The sequence below is a fragment of the Schistocerca serialis genome, chromosome 5 (genome assembly GCF_023864345.2).
Source record: "Schistocerca serialis cubense isolate TAMUIC-IGC-003099 chromosome 5, iqSchSeri2.2, whole genome shotgun sequence".
In the NCBI taxonomy this organism is placed as follows: domain Eukaryota; kingdom Metazoa; phylum Arthropoda; class Insecta; order Orthoptera; family Acrididae; genus Schistocerca; species Schistocerca serialis.
Window position 1 is genome coordinate 185,441,849 of NC_064642.1, and position 23,150 is coordinate 185,464,998.

Below are 23,150 nucleotides of genomic sequence, written 5' to 3' on the forward strand. Positions count from 1 at the left end.
CATTCCAATTGTAACCTCCAGGTGTTCATGACACATGAGTAATCTACTTTCTGTTCTCACCTTCTGTACTACCATTCCTAAGTACATAGTCATTTCCATTATAATTATCCGGGCTGTTATGCCGTGGTCGGTTGATGAATTCTGTGGTGATTCCCAACGTTTCGTCTCCGACTGCGGGAGACATCTTCAAGGGGGTCCGTAGCTTGATGGAAGGTCCAGGTGTGTTGGACCTTCCATCAAGCTACGGACCCCCTTGAAGATGTCTCCCGCAGTCGGAAACGAAACGTTGGGAATCACCACAGAATTCATCAACCGACCACGGCATAACAGCCCAGATAATTATAATGAACATGATATTTCCGGCTGTGAAAGTTTACATTTTAGTATGTAGTCATTCATTGTCTGTTGTAGTTTGGAGGAACTCTGGGCAACATAAAACCTAATTATTGCTCATTGTGCACAGAATTAATACTTTCCGGAATAATTCCAATAAAATGTGTGACTTCTGTCACGATACTGTCCCCTTGTGCTAGGATCAATACCTATACCTTGCCTATGGATTGACCATATGAGTGCACTTCCTGTTTCCATTCTGGTGTTCACACCCCTTTATAAAACATTCCTGTTTCTTACGCCACAGGTCGTCCTACCTCCATGTAGCTACACCTGCCCTATGTACATAGCAAAAGCTGGGTACGCCTCCCTTATACTTCCTGAGTGGGCCACATGGTTTATTATCCCAGTATACGTTCCTACGTATACTATAATTAAGTATTTCTAGTAAAGTTACAAATCTACTCTACACTTCGCATATACTTCTTAATACTTCATTTAATGCCTAGAGTCCTCCTCTACTTCTCAACTTCTATACTCTTAGTAGATACCATGTCTACCTGTAATTCAAGTCCTACTATCCCACAATTCGCAAGAGTAGTTATTAAACTGACATTCCTTATTCATTATCACAATTAAAAAATGGTTCAAATGGCTCTGAGCACTATGGGACTTAACTTCTAAGGTCATCAGTCCCCTAGAATTTAGAACTACTTAAACCTAACTACTCTAAGGACATCACACACATCTATGCCTGAGAAAGGATTCAAACCTGCGACTGTAGCGCCGAGAACCGCTCAGCCACCCCGACTGGCTATCACAATTAATTCCTCTCTCTTATGTTCTCTTTCATTACTCAAACCCCCTTCTTATGTATACTCGATGTGAAATTGTCACAGTTTTTATTTATTTATATGCATGATAGTTTATATATATATATATATATATATATATATATATATATATATATATATATTTGTGTGTGTGTGTTGATGTTTCCCTATGTACACATATTCTTTCCCCTACAACACCTGGCAATTCTCACACAGCGACAGGTTTCTAATCTGTAACTTTAATATTTGTGTTTAATTGTAAATTCGTGTGTATGCAAATGTGTGTGCGTGTAGTCTGATTCTTCGGCCTTCTTATCTGAAGATAAGATTTAGGTTTTAGAAACCATGGACACTAGGAATAATGGTGGTGGTGGTTGTTGGGATGTTTAAGGGGGACTAAACAGCTAAGGTCATCAGTCCCCCAAAACTAGGAATGACTTCTGCGATAGGAGTATGTGAATATGGAAAGAGGGAAAAATAGATAGGTCCTCAAATGAGAAGTAAGAAAGGCAGAAAAACAGATGTGGTTGTTAAGATCGAAGAAGAGAAAGAAGATGGCCCCAAAGACAGGAAACCCTTCCCACCCCACTTCTCCAGGATCCCTACCTCGCATGTACTTGAGTGAGATGCCGGAGGATGTTTCGTGTTAAATCATCTCCTACAGAATGGACACTCTCACCTTCACCCTTGAGGTCCCCGAAGGAAATCCTAGCAACCCTAAGCAAGTGGAAAATGATAAAAAATCAGGCACAATTGTTGGTGAGGTTTGTTTGGAAGATGTGGTGTGTGTTTTGTGTTAGTCATTATTTGTGTGTTCTCATAAACCATGCTTTTATCCACAATACCCACCTCTTTCAAAATTGATACAAACCCTCTCATCTACACCACATCTCAAAAAAGGTACAAAATATTCTGTACAAAGTAGAAAATCTGTATACTATTTTATCACAGTTCTTTAATTAGTCACACAATATTATATCTTCTGCTAACTTAATATTTCCGTCAGTTCACTAAGAAAAATAAGCGTCAAGAAATCTAGCTGAATGGAACAAGGAAATCCTCCACCAGGAACAACTGTGGATGACATAATCACAAATCCTAGCTGGTACGATTTCATAGTATCTCTGAGTGTGCAATGATAGAATAGCTCAAGATTTTGAAGGAATTAGGAGCAGGAAGACTGTTTCAGAAGAAACACTGAAAACAGCTCAGGGTCCGACACTCGTCACTCTGCCCGTTAACACAGAACATTAACGTCCCTGGGGGATATACACCTTTACGTCTTTCACTTTGTACTTCCCTTTATCTGATCCAGTTGTAGGATCTACTAAAAATAATGTCTTAGGGTGGATTAGTGTCTGTACCCAGTATGGTGGTTCATATTTCTGGAAAAATTGGTGGGTCTCTTTTTTCAGAGTCGAGATTTGAAGATGATGTTTTATGAGAACAAGGTCATCGACTTTGTATTGAGGTTCTACAGCCATTTCATTATGCTTACTCACTCTTTGTTGTGCTTTTTCAACTAAATTCTTAGAAACTATTTCCTGGTTCACTTTATAATTGACACTCGGTTGTTCAGGCCAACAAAAATATTTAATGAGAGGTTCTCCGACAGTTTAACAACAACTTCTAAAGGTGTCAGCCCAGTTGATAAATGTGGTAATTCATTTAGGATGATTTTGAAGTCCTTAACGTTTGTTGCCCATGAAGTATGTTTTTCATAGCAGTAAGTATGGCATAATTCCCCAAATTCTGTCATAACTCTTTCACATGGCTTTGACTATGGGGTAAAATTATATATCAAAACTTGTTGAATACCTTCAAATGCTATGAATTCCTGAAATTCGTAACTCACGAACTGTGGTCCATTATCTGTTAGAAACAGCTTTGGTTTACTTACTTCCAGAAAGTATTGTTGTAAACAGTGTATAACTGTCTGCTTATTTGCTTTTTTAATGGGTTATAGTTTGACATATTTCGACCAACAGTCTATGATGACCAAAATGTATGATACTCCTCCCTTTCCTTTTGGAACTGGCCCACAGAAATCTGCTGCTGTAACGACTTAGGAATAATCAGATACATTTTGTATTACACAGGAGTGCTGTCCTCTTTCACATTCTGACAGATTTCACAAGTTCTAATCAAAGATGTTATCTTATAGCCTAACTTATTAAAATAATAGAACTTACTGATACAGGTTATACACTTTTTGATTCAGAAGTGTCCATATCCTGTATGAACACACCACACAAGAGTGTCTTCCATTACCTTCGGAATTCATAAGCGCCAGTGTTGCGATGTTACACTGTCTCTCCAAAACAAATTATGACCTATAATTTTCCATTTTCCTACTTGATTAGGAGGCATGGAATTCTGGATACATATAGAAAAAATTTCTGTAAAACAGGGATCATGACGGATATTTTCTGTTATTCTTTGCAGTATCCTTGTACCCTGATGTTCGGATATTGTACTGACATAAAATTAATTGCAGAAATAATGCCCGGTCTTCTGATGTTTTAATTCTGCCATTCCTGAGTAACCTAGGCAAAGCATCTGGTACCATACTCTCAGAACCTTTTACACACTGTATTCTAATATCCATCGCATTAAACTACTGTGTAATGATAGACTACTCATTAGAAAGGATACAGCTTGATGCTCTGTATAAACATGGATATCGGACCCCCATACTAGTGTTTGAAATTTCTGGACACTTCATACAATTGTCAACAGTTCTCTTTCAGTAGCTGTGTAATTTAACTCATGCTTATTTAGACTATGACTGCAAAAGCTATGGTTTGGTCTTCCCCATTATTTAGGTCACACTCTCCTTGGAAAAGTTCTGCAGAAATACCATAATCAGATGCACCTGTTGAAATTTTAAATGGTTTGTCCATAAATGGATGATTTAATATGGATGATTCAACAAGCGCACTTTTCACGTTTTCAAACGCATCATTTCATACTTGTTTCCAAATCCATGGTACTCCTTCCTTCATAAACATAAAATTATCGCGTCATTCAGTTCTTGACCTCGTTATGTACCGTCCATAGTATCCTGCCATTCCTATAAATCCCTTCAACTGCTTACATTTTTGGGGTGTGGACATCCTTTAATAGCTTTGATGCATTCAGGGTCCAGTCTAATTCCCTGCACCCCTACAATATGACCTAAAAACTTAAGATAATGGCATGCAAAATACGATTTTGATAGATTCACTGTAATACCTTTCTCCTTAAACTTTTTCAGAGTTCTGTGTAAGGTGACACAATGTTCTTCCCAAGTAGCTGATATTATTAGGACAGTGTCTACATATATTATCAAATCCCTTAATAAATCTCTCCCTAGTGCCTCATCCAGCACACGTATAAATAGAGATAAAGAAATATTAAGTCTGAATGGCAGTACATTGAAATGATATTATTTACCATCAACCAGAAACGTTGTATACTTTTTGGATTCTAGGTGTAGTTTTATTTGCCAATATCCCAGTGCTAGGTCCATCACGCTAAAAAAAACCTTGCTTTTTCAAATTTAGATAACAATTTGTCAATATTAATTGGTCTGTCTCTTTCTGTCTCTATATGCATATTCAATGTACATGTGTCTAACACTAATCGTACCCTACCTGTAGCTCTTTTCACCACAATCAAAGACTTATTCATGATGCTGGAACTATGTTCTATTATATTGTTATTTTTTTTTATTTCCTCCATAAATGCTTCTTTCAAATATACAGATATTGGAGTGTCATCTTTGATATTGAATTTACAAATATAGTCGCTGATATTACCAGGACAATCGAAGAACACTACTTCACACTCCATTAAAGCTTTATATAAATCTCGCTTTTGTCGATTGCTTAATATTAGAGATTCGTTAACTTTGTCCTGTATGTCAATTCAATGTTTTACTTGATCTACATTAGCCATCTTCAGTGACAGTTGTGCTGTAGCTGTTAATCGCAGACATTGACACTCAGTTGTTTGTTTTCCCACACAGCTATCTGTCACAAATGGTGTCCAAGACCTACCATCCCCTTTTTACCAAAACACAGAAGATTTTCCCCAAAATTTAAGATGTCTTTAAAGTCTAATATCCAATCTAAACCAAACAATACATCACTATCGATTTTCTGTACTATTAACAGCGTTTGACGAAATAATATATTTCCGATACTGAAGTTCACATGGGTTTCTTACTTCACAACCTTACTTTTTGTTCTTGTTATTCCGAGTATATAAACTCCAGTCACTGGTAATAACGGTAAGTGTTGTTTAGTCTGTAGTGCAGTGAAGAAGGTGATGAAGATGAGTGATACCTCACTCCCTGAATCTATAAATATGTAAACCTCCAAATTTTACCTGGTCCCTGCTATTATAGGTTGTGGATTATTAGTAGTCAAGCTTAGTTCTTCCATTAGCAACCATTCCTTGTATGGACTAAGGCCTCCTAGTGTATTTCCATGACCTGCACCCTAGCCCTGGATCCAGATCGCACTACGTTTTCTTCATTATAAGTAAACACAGGTTGGTTACCGAATCGAGATACTGCATTACCACTTTGTGTTCTATTATTACTCGGTAAAAGCTCCTGCGAAGTTACTGGACCTAAATTTGAAGGTTGATGCTTCTTCTGATAATTGTTGTTACCATTTTTTCTGTTGCAGTGATGTATTCTAGCTAGGTTAGCCTCATGTTTTTCTAAATGTTTACCACTGTTCCTTTTGTAGTTCGAGCTATCACTTTGGTGTTAGTTTTCATTGCAGTCCTTATTGTAGTGGATGGGTGCCAGCAGGTGCCGTTTTAAAACTCATTTGGTGTGAGGTTTTCAAATGATTTATTTTCTTCCATTACAGAGCTTCATTCACCTTGGTCCGCATCACAGGCCCCACAATGCTGAGATAGCACCCCAGCCGCCTGTGCAATGCACTGTGTCGAGCCAGCCTTGTACGCCAGCTGCAGGGTTTCAATTATGTCAGAATGGCTGCGCCAGCAGTTGACTCAGCAGCCACCATCCCCATTGACTCCGCCCTGTTCCGCCGGGAGCCGTAAGCCAGCCGCGCTGCTGCTTCTTCCATGGCTGGCATAGCTGGTAATGCGGCGGCAACGACTGCACACGATCCGAATCTGCGGCCCCTCGCCACGAAAGTCTCCGGCATGTGTCGGGAGCCGTGATGACTGTCCATGGTAGAGACCCAAAGGGTGGCCCGCCCTGGCTGGCTGCGGACCCCGCGTTGGCCTCAGAGGGTCTAACCAGTGACCTGCCATAGACTAGGACACTGTCGCCCAATCTGTTGCAACGTGTCGCCAGTAGTGTGACATGCCCCGCTGTCCAGGAGAGCTGCCACACTTGAATCAATCTCATTAGAAATCCGCACCTATTTACACTCGGCTTCAAGGCTCTGTTTTGCTAACATATTGCTCCAAGTCACGTACGCCCCACACCATGGTTGCACTTGTGGGCCCCTTCTGCCTATAGTTTGCGACATGCGAACTGCTGCGTTTACACTTTTCAGCGGTTCGATGGCCCCTGTGGCCTCCATTCCACTTTGCAACTGCTTGTCAGCGTAACTTACTGCAATTCAGCCTGCACCCGGCTCTAACTTGTGCTCAGAACATCGCACAAAACTAACTTTCCCATTCTTAATCTGTGGTGCCGCTACATTATTCCCCTCTTTGGAAAGACCTGGTCCCCGGGTCGTCCTTTAACTAAGTCTTAAATTTGTTTGGATTGGCATTTATGACATGCTTACTTACTACTAGCAAACTTAAATGTGGTCTAGTGCCCCCTTAAAACCATGATATAAAACAAAACGTAAAAATTCCTTACTGGACGACCACTGCTTGATCAACCCCTTACCTACGCGTCTCACACCCTCGGTATCCAATTTACTGGGACTTGGACTGCCCTTGGTTCCCCTTTGGAATTAGCTCTCCAGCTGATCAGAAAGTAAACAACACATAACAAAGTTAAGGCTGCGATGTCACTTGGCACAGAGGTGCTCAAAATGATCGTTATTTGCCATTGCCTTTCCCTATACTGCGTGACATGTTGAACAAGCTGTTTGGCTGATATGCGCCCATCTTGCTCTATAATGGACTAGTTTACGGATCTCAACACACCTGGGTCCAGAGTTTGATTTAACAAGGTCAGACTCTCCCTTGGCAAAAACTCTAAAGTGGTTTCTGGCCAGTACAGCTGTGGCTGCGTAACGTTCAATTGTGTGACTCCCGAAATTGACGCTGGCAGATGGAAGGTTGGTCCTATTATGTCACACGTAAGCCCATTGATTAAAATTCCACTTCCTTCGAGCTCTACACGTTTCGCTTCCATAAACACTCCTTGCTCAAAAAAACTTGCTACTACTACCGAATTCTCGTAGGTGGCAAAGATCCAATCCAACCTCAATTTTGGCTCCACAATGTCCCTTGGACAGTCTATTCCACGGTGCACGTGTCCCATATTTCTAGCTTCACAGATTTTCCTCCAACATTCACTATTTTTGATTCAAATTCAAACACCGATTATGTGACTACTTTTATCTTTAAATTTACATTATATGAACTGGTGCAATAAACACGACTTTCCTGACCCGGCACTGTTGATAACTAAAAATTTAAACAGGAAATCGTATGACTCTGACATCGTTCAACACATATTTATTACGGCTTTGCCGCAAAATTTACTCCAATGCATCTATTTCTCCAGAACTGCGTCTTATTTCTCCTCCAACAACAATCCACATGTCAGACGCTACACTTTCCTTTCCAGTGACCTGAGGACAGGGATCATCATCACCCTTCCTCCCTCTTCAAAAAGACTGCTGCTCCTAGCAGGCTCACAATACTCGAAAATACATATAAAATACAACACATAATTAATCTACACAAATCCAATGATAAATGCCATGAAAACAAAAAAAACTACAAATACTCCACTATTTTCTAGAACGCAAAGCATACAGTACTTCATGCTGTACTCTATCTTCCTGGTTTGCCCTGAGCTTAGAACCTCTCTTCACTCTCTCTTTCTTCCTCTTTCTATCCTTGACACCGCAGGTCAGTGTAACTTACTGCAATCCAGCCTGCACCCGGCTGTAACTTGTGCTCAGAACATCGCACAAAACTAACTTTCTCTATATTAATCTGTAGTGCCGCTACATTATTTAGTGCATCCAGTGTGTCCACAAAGGACAACAATTCTTCTACTGTTTTCCAACCACTACATAATAAATCTTTCGTAGCACAAATGGGTAATTGTCTTATTAAAATTCTCATTAACCCTTATTCTTATATTTGCTTATCTAAGTATCCGCCCATGTTAGATGTTAGTCAATATACTTTCTCATTGTACCCCATGTATTATTTTAATATTTCGGGTCCCACAAATCTGATAGTAATTTCTCTTGCGCAATATCAGACGAGTATTTCTCTTTAAATTTCTTGTAGAAGCGTCCCCAAGAAGAAAAGCTCTCAATATTTACAGTAACCCATTCTGAGGCTTTCCCTAAAAGGTACCCCACAGCCAATTCAATCTATTTAGAATCCTCCCAGTTTGGCAAAGCTTAGTTGAATCTTTTCAAAAAATGAGTCAGATGTACATCCCCACCCGGCTTAAACTTAGGGAATTGCCTGGATAATCCTGAATTGGCCCCCCATTGCAAATGAGTCACCACTTCACTAGTCAGTACCATGTTAGGAGAAGTCACCCTATTGTCTACTTTATCCTGGATAAGTTTAAATTCTTTCCACAAGTCATCTATATCCTTTTGGGTATCTGAAAGTTTGGAAGAAATAATAGGCAATACATTCCCAGAGGTTACTCTCCCAGACACTTGTCAATTTATCATTTCCCTACCTGTTCCTCCAAACTACTTACATCTATGATGTCTGAGTTGGCTAGTTTCTCTTTGAAGTTTCTTTCTACATTATCTCATGTATTAAAGCCTGCAATTTGCGATTGAATTATTGTCATTAACTTATCTTGCTTTTCAACACTCTCTTTCAAAGTACGCAATCCCTGCTCTACAGCATCAAATTAACGTTAAGTACATTTTCCAATGATCCTAACTTTTCATTAATCTCTGAGTCCACACTATGACATTTATCCTTCATGTTCAGTTCCAATATTATGTCAGATTCTGATAATCTTCATTCTGTTTTTGGTTGAATTCAGTAAAAATTTGATTTGCATGAATGTTCAAAGAATTAGTTATTACATTCTTTAAATCTAATTTCAAATTTTCAACTTTACTATTTAGGGTGTCAAATTCAGTCTATAAAGTATCCATACCTTCGCATAGGTTACTAAATCCTCTAGTCTGTGCGTCAACCACGGCATTTAATAAACCTAGATTTGTTGCTTGACTGATCAAGGTTTCAATCTGGTTATTTAGAACTTCACTCTGAGCATTTCAACTAGAATGTAACAAATCTATTTCTAACCTTAGAGTTTCATTCTGAGCATTTAACCGCTGACTCTGGTCATCCAACTTAGCATTTAAAGTTTTACTTTCATCATATAATTGAGAATTCATTAAGTCTAATTGTATACTCTGAGCTTTGATTAGATTTGCTAGCTCAGACCAGTGGGGCCCTTCTTTGGTAGTTTTCATAGCCATGGCTAGTTGTGAAGTCTATCCAACTTGCTGAATGTTATCCATGATTTTACAAGCCTTAGACCTTGTGAGCATTTAAAAATTAGCTTTAAGTATAATAAATACAAATACAATGTTTTATTCCACCACTGAGGACATTTACATGCAATTGGAGTTGTCAGTGTTTACATAATAATAAGTATAATAATAATAATAATATAAACTTCTACATGACAGATGTTATTAACTACAATATAATAATCCAGGATGGATGCAATACATATTTGTGCAAATGTAAATAACAACAAGAAGTTTCCTAACAGATCAGTTACAAGATAAATGAACTACATAGCTCATTGAATGAAATAAATAATCAAACAGATAATTAACAATAAGTACATGAAACAGTAATAAAATAATTGCACAGTGTGGCATATGTATAGTTTGCAGTTAATTTATAGTTCATTCTCATCAAGAAAGTGGGTCATTTGTCACATACTCAAGGAACTCTTGAGCAGAGTAAATTACTTTACTTTTAATCCACCTCGAAAGACTACGTTTAGATTTATTTACTGACACTATGTAGGCATTTTCAGGTAATTTGTTGAAGTAGACAGGACCAAGATATTTGTAGCTGTTTTGTGTCTTTGCAAGCCTAGCATATGGCATATTAACAGTATGTCCACTTCTTATGTTATGGTCATGAACTAATAATGTCACTAGTAAAGTTCACTAAATAGTTTGTATCACTTCTTGCTAAAGTACTAAAGTTTTGTTTTGCACTCATCCAGCATAGACTTCTCGCAGAGTAGGTGAGTGGATGTGATGACCAGTCAGCACCAGTGAACAGCAGCTGGTGCTGGAGACATCGGATGTAGGCTAGTTTCCAAGTCTGCATCCCCACGATGCCTGTGAGAGCTGTATACTCCCTACACCAGGCCAACTTAGTCATATCGTTCTAGACATATCTCTTCTTAGTCTAGTAAGTCGAGATCTTCCCTCCGGTTTTTCACGTTGTGACTTTCTCACGTCTTCTCCCTTGTTTGCATTTACAAATTTTCTCCCTCGTATACTCCAGCATAGTCCAATTTCTCCTGATGGTTTTCTTTCCATGTTATGCGCGGTTGCTATGGACCCACTTGATATTTTGTTCTCGTTTTCGTCTCAAAATTCCTTTTTTTCTTCGATCCTTTCACACCAGTCGCCACATTCTAACGTTTATGAGGACAAGAATGTGTGAAGTTGAATTGCAACCTTCCCACTTCTTTTACATGAGTCAACTTACTTGTACACAAAGCCGATCTTCTTCTCTGGATAGCCAGCCACATCATTCTCTAAAAACTTCTTCTCCCACGACTGATGCTAGTTAAAGGAATGTGTAAGACTCTCTCGTTACTCGTGAAATACGTAGGTGCTCTAAGCATACTTTTAGTTCACTCTCGGTATATTTCAACTTCGACAAAGAACAAAATTATCATTTCTCCCATAAATACTCGATTTATTGTAAGAAACCCGTGCCGTCTCATATTAGACACTTTTAAGATACATTTACAACAGACTTTGTTTAATAGTCACAGAAATAATAAGCATTTCTTGCCTCTAACAAGTCTGTGTTAAGAGTCTCTAAAAAGTCTTTTCATCTCAACTGTTCTTTCATCACTAACAACAGCCACATTTACAAAACAGCGCATAATAACGCAGAAGTCTCTTGGTTCTTTCGTGTGCTTTCACTATGACTTACGTGGATCGACCAACAAGTAGTAGTCGGTGCCGTTGGACCGCCGTGTTTACAGTCTTACAAACTTCGGACCTGCACACACAGACAGGTGACACAGTAGATAGGGTTCCTTTTTCCCACTCTCGTCTAAAATACGTGTGTTCGTGATGGTGGAAGGCTGAGTGGTTCTAGAATTTACGCAGAAATTCTCGAATCACTACATATATTTACAATCGCAATAATTTCACAGCCACAGAGTAAAAACACATTAATGTAAAAGCAAGAAACTGTTGATATACATAAATCTATAGACGATAGTCACTATGAATCTTAAGTAGTGCATGTGTAACAACCAGCTGAGTATGTTTTCAAAAAGTACCCCAAAAATTCTGACAGATCCTCATACCTCTGAATGTCAGAGAATAATTTCCATCACTAAAATAAAATTCAATTTAGCAGGTATAACATAAAGTGCAGTTGCAATTTGTCCATTCTTTGGTTAACACTGCAAGGAATCAACTTGTATCATCACTGACATTTGGTCAGGAAACTGTCAACTAAACATTTCAAAATGCTGAATATTTACTTGTTCAAGATAATATACATGTTCACTCATGAGCCAAAACTTTATGACCGCCTACCTATAACCGTGTTGGTCCACCTCTGGAATGCAATTCAGCAGCTATTCTACATTCCGTGGATTCTACAAGCACTTGATAGGTTTTCAGAATTTTGTGGCGTACACATCGGTAACACACTTTCCATAATTTACGGGCGACTGGTTTGTGGCCGCGGAGCCAGTGCCCGATTGCATCCCTGTTGGGTTTCATCAGAAACAGATTTACCAAAGTTGATGGCCATGACATCAACTACCATGCTCCTCAAACCATTGCAGCACGATTCTGGCCTTGTGACATGGACAGTTATCCTGCTGGATGATGCCACTGCTGTTAGGAAGGACATCAAGAATTATGTGTTACAGGTGATATCTAATAATGTTCAGAGTGTCTACAGTTGTCATGATGCCTTCAGTTACTAATGGAGATCCCATGGAAGCCCAGATGAATGCCCTCATAGCAAAATACTGCTCCCGACAGCCTATGTGGGTGGCGTGCTGCATGTTTCAAGCAGCCATTCACCTGGATGACAGCGTATCTGGACACGAACTTCAATCAGATTTAACACTAACTGGATTCATCCAACCAGGCGACACGATTCCAATGATCTGCAGTCCAATCTCGATGATCCCGTGGCCACTGTAATCTTAATTGATGATGATGTCATGTCACTGAGCGGACAGATATATATGGGCCGTCTGCTGTAAATATCATGTTCAACACTGTGCACTCAACACTGTATTCCAAAACACTTGTGCCTTCCGCCAGCACTGTACTTTGTCATGAGATCTGCCACAAATCGCCAGTTATTCTGCTTTATAGAGAGTGGGCAAGTCTCCGATCCCTAATTTCTGTGATGAGGTTTGGATATCCAACTTATTGTCACCTGCTCTTGGTTTCAGCATTCTTCAACCACTTTTCACAGATGCTCATGACAGCAGCACGTGAACACTGACCAATTTTGCCGTTTCGGAGATGTTCGCTCCCAGGCACTGGGCCACAACAATCTGGCTTCTGTCAGAGTCACTTAAGTCACCGAATCTCCGCAATTGCGCCACTTATCATCTCTAGAATGGTCCCACGTTCATCTCTGTTCTGCTTGTATACATCCCTCACCGTCTTATGTGCCCTCAGCACCACCAGGCAGCACACAAACTAGTGCTGGGCAGTGGCCATAATGTTTTGACTCTTCAATGTACAAACACACAGTGTTTACGACGGGAGTAAGTTGCACCTTTTTATTTTATTTTATTTTTGTGTCTGGTTTTCTTTCTGAGTACCAAAAAACATGCAAAAGTACTTTTCTCTTGCAATGGAGCTGAACTTTCCATTCTTGAAACAGTTTTTCCTCTATTTGCGTCCTTATTTGAACACATTGTAGGCTTCTCATTGTCCAAGTGCTGTAAAACGTAAATATTTTTGGCCTTTCAAATATTTTGAATATTTAGTCTCTCTTGTGGGAAAAAAAGTCAGTTCAAAAATTATCACACCTTAGTTAAATCTTTGCAATGTAATACAGGGCTTAATTATAAACAATATTTTTAGTTTCTCCCCCAAGTGAGTGAATAGATTACTCTGTTGGTGGCCTGGCGCTTGTTTAACCAATGCAACCATAATAGTGATACAAACGTTAAGCTTTTAAATCTGCACCGCATTACTTCATATACCAGAATGAATCTCACTGAACGTTACTGAAAATGCTAGTTTTACTGGAAATTACAATCACTAACAATTGAAAACGTTCATTGGAATTAGTAATATCCATTGGATAAACGCTGTTCGTTTCACTATCTTCCTTCCCTGTTACAGTATTTAATTCATCTACTTTGTGCAGCATCTTCAGTACAAACAGTCTTGTGCAGTATCAACAATATTCCATAGTAAAGTAAATTGACACTGCATTTTGTGTAAATATGGTTTGGTGGAAATTGAACCAACTCTTGCAATTTTAATTCTTTACAGGAGGTTTTAAATTTTTCTATTCTTAATTTTTCTTTAAAAAAAAAAGACTATGTTCATTCTATTCCACTAAACTATAAATGCGACATCACAAATCATGACATGTACGAATTTTGATTTAAAAAAAAGAATTCTGGTGATTTTGCTGTTATTTTTAAGTATAACCCCATTCTGTCCTATACCTATAATGAACATTATGTATGTCGTTTATTTGGAATGTCATGAGGGAAGGTTGTATGTAACAGGACAGATCATTTTGTTATATTTCCTTGTGGTAGAAATTTTGTATTTCAACAATTTGTAATCATAGTACTGCAGCGTCCTGGGGGCAGAACTTCATGGAGTGTGGTACACCGAGGTCAGGCCTGGAGCAGATTGTCAACTGTTGATCACCCAAGAGATATGTGAAATCACAATGACGTCATCCATGATGGCGGCGGTGATGTCATCCAAATCCCAGGAGAGTTCTGCCCCAGAGGCACTACCACCATCCAGTGTGGTTGCCAAGAGGTCTGGACTCCAACTGACATAGTACACAGTACCACCACCAGAGTGTGCTGTCATCTCTCCTGTGATTTAATCCAAGATGGTAGGGGGAAATGGTGGGAAACTGTGTGGTCACCACAGGGTGCGGACTCCAACTGACCTAGTAGACACTACCACCACCAGAGGGTACTGTCATCTCTCATGTGAAGTAATCCAGGATGGGGGGAAATGGTGAGAAACAGTGTGGTCACCATGGGGTCTGGACTCCAACTCACCTAGTACACAATAGCACTGCCAGAGGGTGCTGTCATCCCTCCTGTGACATAATCCAAGATGGTAGGGGGAAATGGTGGGAAACAGCATGGTCGCCATGGGGTCCAGAGTCCAAATGACCTAGTACACAGTACCACCGCCAGAGGGTGCTCTCATCCATGATGTAATCCAAGATGTCTGCCATGATGTCAGCTGATGACAGAAGAACCATTATCCAAGGTGGAAGGAAACAGTGTGGTTACCATGGGGTCCAGACTCCAACTGACCTAGTACTCAGTACCACCACCAGAGGGCACTCTTATCCATTACGTAATCCAAGATGGCTGCCATAACATCAGCTGATGTGGCATCTTATCCAAGATGGTGGGAGCCAGAGAGCGCTGTCATCCCTCATGTGACATAATCGAAGATGGCGGTCAGCGATGGGGGAAAATAGTGGGAAAAGTACTCTTCCTGTGCTGGACATAAGTCTTTATTTTCCAGGCGGTGTCTCCACCACGAGATCTAGAGTCCAACTGGCCTAGTACACAGTACATCCACCAGAAGTGCTGTCATCCCTCCTGTGACATAATCCAAGACGGTGGTCTGGAGGGGGAAAATGGCACGAAAGTGACTCAACCTGTGCTGGGCTGTCAGAGGGAGTAAGAAAGGAGTGTACTTTATTTACTTTGGAACAATTTATTTAGGGATGGAGTATATTTGTCACACTGACACAGAACACACGCTCTGACATGCTAGGGTTCACGCCACACAGCCCACGGACCTGTAAAATTCTCCTAAATGACGCTCTGCAGACACACAAACAACTCCTTAATTAGCAAAATAATTTCAGCACAAACATACATTCTCATCCTAAATAATGCAGTAAACAGACACAAAATCAACTCATAAACTGTGCAGATAGCACATAGCACAGTCTACACACCCACTCACATAATAATGCAACAGACACACAATCAACATGCACAAGCACTGTCCACCACCCCCTGTGCAATAGACTGCACAGGAGGCTACATGCAGCCCAATGAAGTGACATGGCCATCAGCTGTCAAACCACGCACAGGTGCTCGTTCAGGTCCCACAAGCATGATGCGGCAACATCCCATTCATACTTGGTACCTGAGAAATTCCTCTCGAAATATATGTTCACCTACGCACAATTGCTGACGTGGCCAGGCAGGAGCGATGATGTTTTTGCAGAGCATGCTAACACAGCCGTGGGCTACTGCTGGACACAAGACAACATGACTCATCACTCCCACGCCACTGCTGCCTACAGAGACTGGGTGAAAGTTGTTTCTATTTTCGAGTATACAGTTACAATTCTCCAAGTGTTATACTAACGTCACAGAACTTCAACATGCACTCACGCTGGTCCCATATGTGAGACACCTCTGGGCAGCATGTGTGTTTTACCATTGCTTACCCAATACCTGGGGATACTGACATCTCTGAATAGCACAGGGCGCGTTGCTTCTAGCACGACATGAGAGATGGGCCTAGCCATGCTTAACTGCACTGCATGACTGACACAACGCAGTGAAGTGCGCACATGTAGATACAAAACATTGCAAGCACATCTAACAAGTTTCTCAGTCTTATACTGATGTCACATGACTATGTAAAAAATAAGAACAGAGTCGACCTCTGGGAAATTTATAGTGTCCGAGAGATAGATAATGCTCGCTTTCTTGATGTTTCAGCTTGTATGCACGGAAATTCTTGCCTAACAGAACCTGTTTACGAAAATAGCGCAGAATAACGTCGAATGCAGTCTTCCTCGCAGTCTTCGTGGCACCCCATCCATCACATCTTGCCCTTCCTGCTTTCAACACACACAAATGTTCCCACTGATAGGTAGAGACTCCAGATCCCAGCACAAAGGATGTTAATGAATCGAGCATTATGATTGGCTCTTATCGAATTTAACCTCTGAATCACTGATGCTGCAGGTGTGGGAGCACCATCCACCTTTTTTTTTCTTTCTGCAGACCACACTTTCAGCGGTTATTTTACACAGATAGACATATTGCATCGACAGTTAAACCCTGCAAAGTACCCCTACATATCGTCAAATACGGAAAGACTCTTAATCCGTTACATTGCTCTCCCACTGACGACAGGAGCTCGAACATTAGAGCATGTAACCAAACTCCAACTCAGCCTTATATCACTGCGTACCGTGTCGATGTAGTAAACATACAAAACCGCTCCATTTACATCATTCGTACATATACTGCAAAGACAGACAGCACCGTATATACTCATCCCAGCAGTAGATATCCCCCTGCGAATTCGACAGTCATCCAACCCTGCCGGGTTATCAGAGCGCCCTCAGTGGATCGAAGCCACTCTAGCAACTGTTCTACAAATTCAGGCTTGTTCCCCTCGACACAAACGCATTACTGTTTCTCGTCCAAACCCACTTGCTTGCTTTTTTCTACACACATCTCCCGACTCTAGGATTACAATAACACATGTATTTTCGCATGGTCTGCGCACAGCAGTAACCTATCAATCACTCGTGCAACTTAATTCCGAAGATATACACTGGAAATTATTTCTCTACGAACACGAAACCTTAGCGCTTATCCCGTCTGCGAAGACCTTTACCTGAGAACTCGAAACGAATGGAGGAAAATGATATTTCCACTCACGAATACCGATGTCAGTGATGTAACGGATTCCAAATCATCCAACTTAAAGTCAATTAATCATGTCTAGAGAACAAGCAAGCATCTCTTTCACCTGCTAAATGCACACACTACAATCGACGTTCCCTCAACTAAATAAAGGCGCGAAATGTGCAGAAGCAGTCTACCGAACAATTTACGTGGGAGGGAATATCGGTCCAGTGCAAACACACCTCCATATTCAATCTTCTCAAATTTCCACACGATCACAAAAGCTGCCCAACACATATTGAGTATTAGTTCACTATTCTGCCGTTTAGAGGACGGCAAAGTTAAGTCAGATACATTCCTAAATTCCAGCAGGCCTTTGCATTCGGATGGCCACTGCCGTTAACGGGAAACGTGAGTCATTCCCGAACAGGTGACCAGAGCTGCAAGCACACATAGACAGAATGATCCTACGAAACCCTTCACATATATGTTTTATCCCTGTACTTATAAGTAAATGTTACCATTGCAGTCTCAGTTGAATGACACTTGGCAATGAGCAAAGTATCAGGCTCTGGAAATAGAAATATCGGTTCCATTCTTATAATTTGACGTACTCTTCCCATGCTATCACAGTACTCCACGTCAAATCCATACCTTCCTTACAACTGGACATTATCATTTCCTTTGCACATGTCAGAACACAAACACATACTTTATAAGCCTGATGCTCAAATGTGAACACATTACACACATGCTACTACTAAGTATAATACTTCGTCAATAACTGATCGCTGGCAATATGAAATAATACTGAGAGAAAATCAACCATGGGTGGGTACGTCTCGTAAGTGTTTCTTTCGAGTGCTACCACACACTGTGTCCTAGAAAGAGCGGTTTAACTGCCAGATGCTAAAAAAAAAAAAAAGGCCCAACAACTACTGTAACTACTGTATATTACCGTCACAAGCAGTCTTGGTTCTTCAGGTGCATACAAGTGTCAATGTTAAAAGCTATACCCACTTTACAAGGTATGACAATACATCTGAATGAGGTGGTTTTTTTGTCGAGACAAATACTGTGACAGCGATTGCAGGAGGATATAGTATCAGACCAACAGCGCACTTACACGTCGCCGACGGTGCAACTTCGTAATAAAATTACCCAATTTAGAAAGTGATTCAGCTATGGAATGTGGTTTGAAACCGGTATCTGCGAAACCCTCACGCCACTACTGCTAGATATTTCTACAGTATTTGTACCACATTGTGTCTCGATTCCATGTCAGAGGTTCGGTGATATATCCACTGAGCTATAGGCAATGGTTGATTGAGAAGGATCACAGACAGTAGTAAATGGTATGCTGATTGAGGTAGTAAGAAAATGTACACTAGCTTTTCCGATCTCTAGTGTTACACTGTCTGCTAGAAATGATGTCTACGATTTGGAATCAGGTCTTTCCATTCAAGCACATACCTGCGTTGGATCCTATTGGAAATTCCTTTAATGATTACAACCACTACTCAGTCATATTTCTGGCACTCCCATATCTCGAAACGAGCCACCTTTCTTGAACCTGGTTGCTACAGTAAAATTCCAACCCGGTTTTAGTCAGCCCCTACACATCTTGCAACTGCTTCCATTTCTACAAATTTTCACATTTGATCATTTCAATTTAAGTAGGAAGTGAGCAGAAATCGGACAAACGCATATCCACCACCTTCTGCAATCTATGTAGAAACAGAACGACCTGAGTTACTGCAACAGGACCGTGTTTTGACCATTCATCGGAAATGCACGCAATGTGATATGTCTCCATACTAGATACAGATACTACAGTCTGAAGCAGTTATTATGCATCCATTCACATCTATCAGTCCAACATGCTGTCATCGTTATTCTGAACTATCCAACAGAGAAAAATTACGAACTATAAAAGCTCCACTAACTTCATCCGATATAGAACTCACATAGGCGCCATTGTAGGCGCGATAACGCATAGCTACAATGTGGATCTGGTGCAGAGAGAGAGTTGTTGCATTCCACCTCAGAGTAGCATTCCTAACAGGACACCCCATCCGTCATCGAATTTACCTGTCAAACTGCTGCTGCTGTCAATATGGGACGATCCTGTTAAATATACAGATTCTGATCCATAGCCGAGGGCAGTTTAAGGTTTCATCACTAGTACTGTAGGATAATGACTGTATCCCGCAGACTATACTATAAGTCGCAGGAGTAGCTCCCTATCACCCTGTGTCATTGTTTGAAACACTGTTTTCTAACACGCTTTGTACAATGCCATACATTTTGTTTTTCTACCACATCTTCAAGGTCTGTGACAGGATCTAAACTGATATTAAGATGCGCTGATCCACGACCTCTCGCAGGAAATCATACATTGCACAGTGTAAATAATTTTGTTATTGTAGCTACCAAACTATAAGAGTTTGGCTGCATTCTGGAGAGTTTCGAAGCTGATGTCCGAAAGTGATTGACGACCTCTACTTTTAAACTCATCTGTGACACTGGCAGAATAGATTATAGCTATGCATTCCATTTCAACTGATTCCTCACATTGTGCTCATGTACGTGAACGTTGTTTCAGTGCTAGCAATCCCTAGAAGGTGTCATCCATCCACAAAACTCATTCCTCAGCTCAAAGAAGCACTGTCAGTCAATCAATACGTGCTAACCAACAGCGCCAATGTACGGATGGAATGGAAAAGACACCACCTATGCACTGTAATAATAAGCATCACGGTTGATAGCGTGAAAAATTTAGCAGTTTTATAGTAATTTCAACACCGGCCAATGGTGTGCCAGCATGTTTCCCCCATTTCAGTATCATAGCTAAACTGCCCCTTCTCTACTTTGCGAGTATCATTGTGAATGCATTAGTTCTTGAACACAAAAAAAATTGGTTCAAATGGCTCTGAGCACTATGGGACTTAAGTTAAGTCCCCTAGAACTTAGAACTACTTAAACCTAACTAACTTAAGGACATCACACACATCCATGCCTGTGGCAGGATTCGAACCTGCGACCACAGCGGTCGCGTGGCTCCTGACTGTAGTGCCTAGAACCGCTCAGACACTCCGGCTGGCTCTCGAACACATAAATCATCAGAGCATACCAGAAAGAGCTCTACATATTTCTAACACCTCCAGCACAGTGCTTAATTTACGATCTATCTCTCTGTGTATGGGAGTCACAGAGCATTTTCGCTGTCTTAGGGTAAAATCAGAGAGTGAAAGACCCTCCTCACATTGTCATTGACTGACCCACCCTGCAGCACCATTACGGAATTAATGTGCAACCGACCAGAAGAAGACTGCTACGCTCCACATCTCGCGAATGAATGGAGCTTGCGAAGTCCTAACCCATCCAAGAGCATGAGATTTCTCGAGATGTGCCCATGTCGAGGAGCTTAGTACTCCTTATCGATGTATAGTAACAGATTTCAAAGTGTCATGATGTAATAGCAGATGGTTAAGAAGAACAAGGAATGAATGATTTTTGTGCACGATGGAGATCCAGATGGATGGAGTTCGACGTATTTTTACGTAAATCAATGAAGCTATCAACTCTAAAAGTATTGTTCTAGAGTCTAGGATAGGGTACCTGGAAGGTATTGGTAAGAGAGAACATAAACACACACACTCCTAAGGCTACAACGTTCCACACTTAAAACGGGCTATAATGCTAGATCGCTTGCATTTCCAACCTATCAGTCATATAGAATGAAGCGCTGTTAATATTAGTGGTGGACCAAACTTTGAACATAGAATACGTGTGCAGATGTAACGCATGGTTGGTCCACCCGTGAACCCTATTGCAGATGTGATGTGAACTGTCTCTGAACATAGGTCCGTATATATAGTCCGTGGCAGATCCACAGTCAAACGCTAACTCGAATCTGGTATATTGTGGATCTGCATCCCAACACCGCTTCTTACATTGCGTGTGACGGATCTACCTGCAAAGCTTATTCCATGTGCGCCATATTGTGGATCCACATCTCAACACTGCTCCAGAAATAGTGTGTCAGATTCACATTCAGACCCTATCCCATGTGTGGCATATTGTGGCTCTGCATCTCTATGCCTCTCTGGATATAACACACGGAAGATACATATTCGAACGCTAACTTTGGACTACTGCAGGTCCTGGGAGCCGTCTGTGAGGCGTGCATATACACAGACATACAGAAAACAGGGCAAACGCCCCCCGAATTGGGAGTTGACTGGATACAATCCAGTACAGAGCTATATTACGCCTCCCAATCAGTGCATTTGGGCTAGGGGTTGGCTGCTGTGCTACATTTACATGCAATTTTAGAGCACAGAACGAGATGTTATGTCGTGGTGGCATTTATAGATCTGACCTAAAATTGATAGAATTGTGAAAAATGACGAGCGAATACGTATAAATTGACAGAATATTAACTGAAATCCTGTGAAATTGAGGAAATACTTGCGTATATTATGGTTCATGCAGAACAGTTTGTACGTGGGAACAAGTATGCAGCAACAGTAGGAATTCGCGGAAACGTCGACATCAAAACAAAGGGAATCAGCGAGGCAGTCAATTTTTTTCCATCGAGGCAGTATTATACTGTATGTCTGTTGAGGTACCAGTGACACACGCGAGTTGACTATCGTATTTGATGCTTTTCAGGAGGGCAGAGAACCATTCACCTCTAAACTTATTTGTATCTGCGTTAAAGGATAACAGAGAGTGGATTGGGTGATCGATTGAGATAGAGCTGTAACGAGGTACGATTTGATGGTTAACTGATTCATTCCAGAGAAGGGGAAGTTGCTGCAGGTCAATTTTTTTCCAGTGCTCTGTCCCGATGCATCAGTCACGTGACATAGTCTGCATTCTACTCGTATACAGCCACATGTTCTGTATGTGGTTCAAAGCACTGTCTACTTGCGATCGTTAACGGTAAACCTGTCAGTCATCAGAGGACTTCCCTCTCATGTGTGATGAAACTTGACACATTCCTCTAAACGAACTTTGATTTATGTGATGTATTCCGTCCCCCCTATCACATCTTGTGTGTAAAATCGAGACTTCAACGTCATAACTAAGTCAGCGATAGGAGCTTGTGAGATGTTGCAATCCCCATGTACACACTTGCCTGACAGATGTGCTGTTTACAGAGTTAGTGATGGAATGATCCATAATTTTCACATGTCGGACGCTGCTGCTATGCATTTATTTGTTTCCTTTTAGGATGTATCCCCCGCTACTAACGATCATTTTATATAGATCTGATGCAGGTATGGTATAGTTTCTGAACGGTGTTCGGATGTGAACAGCGGACACTATAATCTCCGGAAAGATATATTGTGCTCATATCATGTAGAGCAGGTGTTTTACGGTGCGATAACATGGTTTTCCGTATAGAAAGTGGGGAGGAGGATGTATGCCATGCGCTTGAAATATATTTCTCACACGGGAATATTAACAAGGCTACATTCCTTACATCTGATAGGTAGGAACCGCAGGTGATCTAACATTATAGGCTGGTTTTAAGTGCAGAACGTTGTAGCCTTAGGAGTGCGTGTGTTTATGTTCTCTCTTACCATACCTTCCATGTACCGATCCTAGACTCTAGAAGAGTACTTTAGAGTTGATAGTTTGGTTGATTTACATAAAAATGCGTCGAACTCCATCCATCTGGAGCTCCATCG